Source organism: Falco naumanni, chromosome 1 (genome assembly GCF_017639655.2).
Source record: "Falco naumanni isolate bFalNau1 chromosome 1, bFalNau1.pat, whole genome shotgun sequence".
Classification (NCBI taxonomy): domain Eukaryota; kingdom Metazoa; phylum Chordata; class Aves; order Falconiformes; family Falconidae; genus Falco; species Falco naumanni.
The window spans coordinates 1,976,475-1,986,073 of NC_054054.1; positions in this window are offsets into that span (position 1 = coordinate 1,976,475).

The following is a 9,599-nucleotide window of genomic DNA, read 5'->3' on the forward strand; positions in this document are numbered from 1 at the left end:
TTTTTGTTTTGTTTTTTTCTTTGTAGTGGCATACTTGATGGCCAAACACTAGCAAAAAGATGGATGAATCTGCCCTCATTATTACAACAGAAAAGCCAGTGACTTTGACAAGTACATGTGACATGGTAAGAAATAAGGAAGAAAACCAGCTGTGTCTGTAAGGGCCTGTAACCAGGGTAGATACAAAGAGGTTAGTCCTCCAAGACAGAACTGATGAAGCCTTTGCTGAGAAAGTTTTTGGCTTGTGCACAGCTAGAAGGTGATGAAGTAAGAAGAATTCATAAATGTGGTGATAAGTAGGATGTCCAATGATTCCAATAGACTCAGAAAATGAAAATGTAACTGATAACAAACTTAAATACCTCAGTGACACGGATAGTCATGTGGCTGTCAGTAGCCACCGTGATCTGAAATACACAAAAAGATTAAAAAGGGAGGATCAAGAATTCCCTTTTTTTTTTTTTTTTTTTTTTTTTTTAAGGTACTTACAAAACATCCAGAAGAAAAAGGTGACTAAATTGGTGTTCACAGAACAGAAGATGAACTGAAGCTGCCAGAAGTCTGAAAGCTCCATCTCTTTTTGCTATGGAAAATGTTACTCTCCTACTTCTCCTTCTGGAGCTCAGATGCTCCAGTTAACTCCTACAGGAAGACTTCTTGTAGTCTCCTACTGTGATGACACAGCTCCTTGCACTTCCTACTGAGCATGCTATTTATCAAGTGCCATGTACTTCTAGCAAATGAAAAGAACAGCCTAGCTATTATAGAAGCAGTGTGATCTAGATTAAAAAGGCACACCCCTCATAAACCCCCAACCTCCTGTAACTTCAAGAAAGAAGCTGCATATAAAAAAGTGTTAACCGTTTCATTTACATGGGCAAATTAAAAACAAAACAAACAAACATCAACAAAAAAAACCCACAAACCACAGCTAGCTGCATTGAGAAACTAAATGTTACTCTACTTACAGCTGCTTAATTGCAGTCAAACTAATTTCATGCCCCACCATCAAAGGGCAGGAGAATTTCACAGCAGTGAAAAGAAAATTCCCCCTTTCCATACATCTACTGCTTATTCTGTAGCTTTTATTCTTTCAACATCCTTTAAGTAAAATCAAAGCAGTGGAAAGCAAAATGGGTCCTTGATGCTGCAATTGTTTACATTAGCTGATAAATAACACTAATACTACCCAGTTCTTCAGGCTGGTGCTTAAACTGGTAATTGTCCCCTAAAAGCATCAGCATCAGTTTTGACATACAGCTATGCCTGCAGTCTGGGCAACTAGCCAATTTGGTGACTGAAGAGTGATAGAGATCTGCTTTTAAATCTTTTCGAGGTCACTGTGTTTTCAGTGGAACTCATAATCAAGATACAAAGGATGCAAAATTGAAATCTAGTGGCATACTCAAGATATCTGACAAATTTCAGTGAGAATAGGCTGCAAAGCTCTGACTTCTGTGTGGCAGAGCGCCACGTGTGTAATATGACTCGTGAAATTATGATGTGTTGTAAAGTGGTATTGTGGAAAATTGTCAGTAATAATACCTTTTCAGACGAGTCTTTTAAAAATTAATTTGTTTATAATGATTTGTAAGGCACATACACGTTTGTATTACCAGTGTGTTAGCTATAGCTGACTTTCTTGAAGGTTAGTGAAGTAGGCAAAATGTGGATACATAGGTTCCTGATCCAAATGACCTACACTTTAAGACAGTGAGTATCTATTGCCACCAACCTGCACACAGAGCCCTTGATTTGAATGGTGTTGGGCCCCAGCATAAGTCTTTATTTTCATAGCACTGGCTAATACTATCTTAACATTTCTGTCCATAGATATTTGTGTGTGTGTGTGTTTTAAGTCTCTGCCAATTTCTCTTGTTTTTCCCACTGCATCCTGGGATTGATGTAACGAAAAGAAAATATTCTGTCTTGAAAAAAGACAAGGGTGCATTATGTCCCACAGGCAATAACCAGAGCTAGGAAATCATCTCACAAGTAACAAGCCAAGACAAAAGCCTTACAGATTTGTTATGCCCATAGATAAATTAAAACACAGCTCAGGAGTTCACAGAAATATAGCAAGCAATGCAATGTTTCTGAAGGAAGAAGAAGAAGAACTTAACTCCTTAGTTTAAAACTCATTTTAATTGGGGACACTGCCTGTATCACAAGTAGATGAATAACTTCTGTGGTAAACAAATACACTTTTTCTCTTTTCCTTCACTTTCTTGAAAGACAGGTCAGATCATATTGCTCCCTTTCTTAGGCAGTTTTTATTCTTGGCCAGAAGTCAAAAAACTCCCCTCTCTCTCTTAGAGCAGTTCATGTTGAGATAAGATGGGAAAGTTGATATTCTAGCATTTCCTAGCATTTTCTCTGATCAGGACTTTCTCCATAGCCCTCTTGTTAAAGGAAAACTTCACATTTTCTTCTCTTCTTGAGAGGCTGATCACTTTCAGCAGGCTTTCTCATCTCTGATGAGACTAGATAGAACTGGATTCACATTCTTTTCACTCTGAGGCACAATGTACATGTCAGACATTGGTCAGCACCTATTATATCCCAAAGAAATGGGTGCAATTAGCTCACTGGAATAGTTTAAGAAATATTGGAAAACCTTGAGTGCTTTCAGTAATCTTAACTAAATTTTCAGGTTTAACTCACACTTGCTCTGAAGGATAATCGAAGCCTTGTGCTTTTTCCTTGTCAGAACTGAACATATCACATATATATTCTAAAAAACAATGCTGAAAAACATATTTCTGAATTGATCAGACTGAAAGAAGTTTTGTTTAAAATTTGCTAGAATGGGCAAAAGAAGTCAGAAAGGTCCTTGACTTTCTGAAATATTCATGGCAGTTATACAAAAGTAACGTGGCTTAAAAACATACACAGAAAGCGATGCTAATGCTGTGGTGGTTGTTTTTATCCTATATTGGCAATTGTTGCATAAGGCCATAAGACCTTTTCAGTGCTACGTAACACAGTGGAATCAGTCAGCTTAGAACCCCTACAAATGGGGTTCTGAAGCAAAATGGAGAGGAATAAATGTGAGAAAATCTGTTTAATTCTTAGGCATCATGATTATTTACCTTCTTGTAAGAGATGTGCTATGATTTCTTTGACCTTTTCATTATTGTTATTTTTCTAAGTAACACCATAAAAATGACTGGTAGAATCCTTATCCAGGTAATTTTTTTTATTAACTTCATACCCTTTTCCTTGAGTAACGAGTTCAGGCTGAAGACCAAAGAGTTCAAGTTATGTTGTTAAAAAGATGGCTTTGATCTGAAGAGACAGACTACTTAGTCATTGTCCGATTCATCAGCAGCAGTATTTTCATTCTAATACCCTACTTCAAGGTAGTAGTAAACCTTGCAAGGTTTATGTAATGTAATGTAACTTTTAAATGCCCAGTAATAGTGTGTCATCAGCTTTCAGTAACAGTCTGTAGCTCACACATTTACTAATGACTTTTGCCATTTTAGTATTAAACTTATGTGTGTTTTCACAGATAAAGTACCTTGTTACTAAACATATTTAGAATAACTTTGCTGATCTTTAGTGATACAGCCTGCCTGGTTTTACATGCATTCGTGTTGAAAACAGTTTGCAGCAGCAAGAGATGTTTAATCATTAAGTTCAAAGTTTAATATAGTGACAGTATATGGAAACCTTTCCTAAGGATGCATTTTTAAAAGCCAGAAAATCCATCCAAAGTCACTAAAAGGGAAAACAAATACTGCTCTGCTTGCTTTTCAGGTTTCTGCTGGGCTAGTGTCTCTAACAGAGGATGCAGCTTGCTCTGAGGGTCCTTTGACTTGAATGGTTGAACTTCCTGAGCAACCGTGTTCACGTTCATGATCTACATTGAAGCTGCTTGGCCTTGAAGCAAATGTCCAGGAGAAATGTTTCCCTACAAATACGGAGAGCTGGTTATATTATTTCAGGGATCTTTTGTAATAAGTCATTTGATTAGTCTGTTGTTGGTCTACTTTCTATAGCTTCTGTAGATGTTCATGACTGATTTTGCCATACCAAAATTTATGAACTTCCTACTAGAGAAGTTTAAGCACAACATATATACTGGGGTCATTGTTGCTTCAGGTGATTTTCCTGTTGGTCATAAGCTCTATATTCTCTGAGGCTGCTGGTTTCATAAGAACAACAATAAGATTTACTTTCAGCAAAGGATTTCCACAGCTCTGTGGAGGAACCTGTAATTCACACAGGATAATCTCTTGTGTATAATACAATATTGATGACGAAGAACATAGACTGTTCTGGCTACTGCCCTTTACATTAGTGTTTCCTCTCATAAGTAAATGCTGTAGTCACTTCTGCAACAGATTTTCAACTACGTTGCACCCCACACCCTCTCACCCTCTCGTCTCCTTAACATTTACAAGCTGCAAGTGAATGACCAGATTTGGGGGAGGGGAAAGAGCACATAGGTACACTGAACTTACTTCCTATGCACGCGGGAATATTGCTCTATAAGATGTGCCAGCCTCACTGACATTTCTGCTGAATGTATCTGTACACTTACAATAAAAGGAATCCTACATTTTTAACAAAACATTAAGTACTACAAATTTCATACACGGTCAGCTTTCCTACAGCATGGACTTTCTGTTGGCTGTTTTATGGGTTTGTTTTTTTTCAATAATTCAGTTGATGTTACTGTAAAATATGACTTAAAGGCAGATTTATGGTTTTAAGCTATTGTGATGGGTTGATCTTGGCTGGCTACCAGACACCCATCCAGCTGCTCTCTCATCAGCCTCCATCCCCTCCAGGACAGGCTGAAAAAGCTAGTGGGTCAAGACAGAGACAGGGAGATTGCTTATCAGCTACTGTCACAGACAAAACAGACTTAATGTGGGGAAATTAATTTAATTTATTGCCATTTAGAAATAGAGAAGGATGGTGAGAAACAAAGACAAAATTGGAAACACCTTTCCCCAACCTCTCCCTTCTTCCCAAGTTCAACTTCCTTCTTCACTCCCAACTTTTCTAACTCTTCCCTCCCCAAGCAGCTCAGGGTGGATGTGGAGTCAGAGTCTGTGGCCAGTTCATAACACTTCGGCTTTGCTGCTTCTCCCTCCCTCACACTTTTCCCTTTCTCCGGTGTATGGTCTCTTCCATGCGATACAGACCTGCACAAACTGTTCCGTTGTGGGTCCTTCCCCTGGTTTGCATTTTTTCAAGATCTGCTTCAGCGTGGGTCCTCTCCACAAGGTACAGTCCATCAGGAAAAGGCTGTTCCAGTGTGGGTCTTCTACAGGCCACAGTTCCTGCGGCTCTCCATGGGCTGCAGCTTCCTTCAGGGCACATCCACGTGTTCCATCATGGTGTCCTCCACAGGCTGCAGCGTGGGTATCTGCTCCATGGGCCACAGGGGAATAACTTCTCCATGATCTTCTCCACAGGATGCAGGGGAATTTCTGCTCTGGCACCTGAAGCACCTCATCCCCCTCCTTCTTCACTGACCTTGATGTCTGTATCATGTCTGCATGCATCTCACATTTCTCTCTCACAGCTGCTGCCTGGTGTTTTTTGCCCTTTCTTAAATATGCCGTCACAGAAGTTCTACCAGCATCACTGACAGCCTCAGCTGTGCCTTGCGTGAGCTTGCTTTGGAGCCAGGTGGAACAGGTTGGGTCCAACACTGGGCAACCCTTGGTCTCTCCTTATGGGGGTCAGCTCTGCAGCCCTCCCTTGCTACCAAAACCTCACCATGTAAAATCCAACATGACTACTTTTGATTTTTGCAGAAATTTCAAAATAATATAAATAAGCAATAAATCTGAAAATGATTGTTCTATGGTCATCCAAATTACACAGGAAGCCAAAGTACATTCACATGTATGGACAATGTACTTACAATTACCCTTTTTACCCCTCTATCCTGTTAGGCGTCTTTTTTCCTACAGTTCACCTCTTAACTAACCTTCATAAATACCTTCATAATTTACTCTATTTATTCAGAAATTTCAATTTTTTTCTGGTTTTCATAACTATTCTGTTAAATTGAGATTTTTAGGTTGAAATTGGCCTTATCCTTTAGAGGTATTGACATTCAAAGTATTTTAGTGCCAGCTACTTCATGAATAGTTTAGCTTGATGGTGGTGTAAAAGTGTATGCATATTTGCTTGTAAAAGTGTATGCATGTCTGCTTGTAAAACTGATTACTCGTACATTCTTATTAATGACATATTAGGAAAGTAAAAAATCACTATATCCAGTGCCTATCTACAAAAGTTCAGTGATAAACTTATTCTCAACATTACACTTTCATTCTTGTCAACTATTATAAAAATATAGCTTCTCCATAAGAACGTTGACGAATTATAGATTATTTGCTGAAATTGTAGACAGAAATTTATTATTTTCTGAAAAATAAACCAGCAAGCAAAGTATCATGCTGATACTTTTTTTCAGTCAGTTGGGAAACATGTTTCTCTAAACCAAAAGGAATTTTAAAGGCAATATAACTACAAAATCAAGAACCAAAATACTATACATTTTTCATACTTTCAGCTTTCATACCTAAGTCCTTTTAAGAGGAGTATTTTATATAGTGCAGTTTGTACAGTTTGGAGCTGTTCCTCAGTTAGGATCATAACAAATTTTGCATGTGACTCATCCCCTCAATTCCAAAAATAAATCTTCCTTTTTCCTGCAATTTTGCATAATTGGTCTGTGGTAAGAGTAGAAGAATTATGCAAACATTTGATATACATTAAGGCAGCTGTTTAAGACACATGTGATTTCAAAAAATTACTTGTTTTTCACTTTTTAAAGAATTGTCATGATGTTTTTTTAAAGGAAGGCTGAGCCTAGAAGCTCAGAACTTACTGTATTTAAAAGATATTACACAAAATTTGGTGTTGGGTACTGATACACTGTGTATTGAAAAAGAGAAATATTTCATTGAAGAGTTTTGGATTAAACTATATCTAAATAGAGTTATACTGAACTGTGTCAGAGGTACAAAAATGTAACTGCTTTGAAAAACAAAGATTTCCATCAAAACAGATACAAAGACTTCCACCAAAATTGCAAAGGATAGCACAGAAAAGAAATTTCAGTGCCAGACCAAAATAAAAAATATCCTTTCTTAAGGGGTTATAATATTACAGTGGGCAAAAATGCTTCATTTTGAAACTGCATTTTACTTGTATAGTTTCTCCAATTTAATTTAAAATGTTAAAACGGCAACAATAACATCAAATGTTTTGTTTCCTTTGATCCATTACATGTATTTATTCATTGTTTGGGCCAACAAACCGAAAAATCAATCTTTTGCACAGCTCTAGTTAATATAATATGCCTGCCCTGACCTTCCAAGGAAGCTGTGCATAAACAGGAAATACAAATTCAATTTATAACCACAATGATGAGATGAAAGAAGGCAATTCTTTAAAATGGACCTAAATAATTGTCCCTTGACCTCCTCTCACACTTCATACAACAGAAAGAGATAAAAAGCAACTTGTCTGATTACTTATTGCTAAACTCAGTGTGGATACAGAAGCAATCAGTAAAAAGCTGCTTCCCAATTTCAGCACTTCCGTAGTATTTGAATTGACATACATGTATGAGTTTTCAGTAATGTATATACGTGAAGAATTAAAGAATTCATGTCATATAAGACACACTTTATTAAAGCTTCCCAGAAACATTAGGATTTTTCTTAGATTTTTTTTCTTCCCTTCATATATAGTATGACTCAGACAGACCACACTATGTATAAATGACACTGTAGCATTTTGGGGGTTCCAGGGGTGTGTGTTTGCAATCACAGAATCATAGAATGGTTTGGGCTGGAAGGGACCTTAAAGGTCATCTAATTCCAACCCCCTGCCATGGGCAGGGGCACCTTCCACCAGACCAGGTTGCTCCCAGCCCCATCCAGCCTGGCCTTCAACACTTCCAGGGATGGGGCACCCGCAGCTTCCCTGGGCCGCCCATGCCAGTGTCTCACCTTGCTCACAGTAAAGGATTTCTTTCTAATATCTAACCTAAATCTACCCTTTTTTAGTGTAAAACCTTTACCCCTTGCCCTGTTGCTACAGGCCCTGCTCAGAAGTCTGTCCCCATCTTTCTTATGAGCCCCCTTTAAGTATTGAAAGGCCACTATAAGGTCTCTCCAGGACCTTCTCTTCTCCAGGCTGAACAACCCCAACTCTCTCAGTCTTGCTACACAGGAGAGGTGCTCCAGCCCTCTGATCATCTTCATGGCCCTTCTGTGGACTTGTTCCAACAGGTCCATGCACTTTTTATGTTTGAGGCTCCATAGCCGAGCACAGTGCTCCAGGTGGGGTCCAGAAAAGCAGAGCAAAGTGGGAGAATCACCTCCCTGTACCTGCTTACTGGCTTTCTCTGATACAGCCCAGGATATGGTTGGCTTTATGGTCTCAAGCACGTGCTGTTGAGCCATGTTGAGCTTTTCACCCACCAGCACCCCCAAGTCATTTTCCTCAGGGCTGCTCTCAATCCACTCTCTGCCCAGCCTGTATTGATACCGGGGGTTGCCCCAACCCACGTGCAGGACCTTGCACTTGGCCTGATTGAACTTCATGAGGTTTGCATGGCCCCACCTCTCAAGCCTGTCAAGGTCCCTCAAGATGACATCCCTTACCTCCAGTGTGTCTCCCACACCACACAGCTTGGTGTCATCAGCAAACTTGCTGAGGATGCACTCGTTCCCACTGTCTATGTCACTGACAAAGATGTTGAACAGCATTTCTCCCAGTACAGACCCCTGAGGAATGCCACTCATTACTAGTCTCCAACAGGACACTGAGCCATTGACAGCTCTTTAAGTGTGACTGTCCAGCCAATTCCTTATCCACTTAGTGGTCCATCTATAAAATCTATGTCTCTCCAGATTAGAACAAGGTTGTTGTGGGACAGAATCAAAAGCTTTGCACAAGTCCAGGTAGATGGTGTCAGTCGCTCTTCCCTCATCTATCAACATAGATAGATCCCATCATAGAAAGCCACCAAATTTGTCAGGCACAATTTGCCCTTAGTGAAGCCATGCTGGCTGTCACGAATCACCTCCTTATTTTCCATGTGCCTTAGCATAGTTTCCAGGAGGATCTGCTCCATGACCTTGCTGGGCATCAAGGTAAGACTGACTGGCCTGTAGTTTCCTGTGCCTTCCTTTTGTTGCCTTTTAAAAAAATGGGGGTTATGTTTCCCTTTTTCCAGTCCATGGGAGCTTCACTGGACTGCCACAACTTCTCAAAAAATATGAGGGATGTTGGCTTGGCCACTTCATCCTCCAGTTCCCTCAGGACCCATGGATGCATGTCACCAGGTCCCATTGACTTACGCACCTTCAGGTTCTTTAGATGGTCTCAAACCCGATCTTCTCTTACAGCAGGCAGTTCTTCAGTATCCCAGTCCCGCCCTTTGCCTTCTTCAACTTGGGTTGTGTAGCTGGAGCACTTGTTGTAATAGTTCACCAGTTTTCAAGTTCAAAACATGACTTTACCTAAAGATGGTCAAAGAAAAGGTCATTATTTTTTTTTTTTTCAGTGTGGGACAGCCAACAGATTTTTTTACTGGTATCATTCTTGGAAAG